This window comes from Oncorhynchus kisutch, linkage group LG2 (assembly GCF_002021735.2).
Source record: "Oncorhynchus kisutch isolate 150728-3 linkage group LG2, Okis_V2, whole genome shotgun sequence".
Taxonomy (NCBI): Eukaryota; Metazoa; Chordata; class Actinopteri; order Salmoniformes; family Salmonidae; genus Oncorhynchus; species Oncorhynchus kisutch.
This window is the reverse complement of record NC_034175.2, coordinates 67,670,829-67,671,084: the sequence shown is the minus strand read 5'-3', so window position 1 is coordinate 67,671,084 and position 256 is coordinate 67,670,829.

Here is a 256-nt window from a genome sequence, read left to right as displayed (position 1 = left end):
AAGAGAGAGAACCAGAGGGAGGGAGAGAGAGAGAGAGAACCAGAGGGTGGGAGAGAAAGAGAGAGAACCAGAGGGTGGGAGAGAGAGAGAGAGAACAGAGGGAGGGGAGAGAGAGAGAGAGAGGAACCAGAGGGAGGGAGAGAAAGAGAGTGAGAGAGAGAGAACCAGAGGGAGGGAGAGAGAGAGAGAGAGAGAGAGAGAGAGAGAGAACCAGAGGGAGGGAGAGAGAGAGAGAGAGAGAGAGAGAGAGAACCAG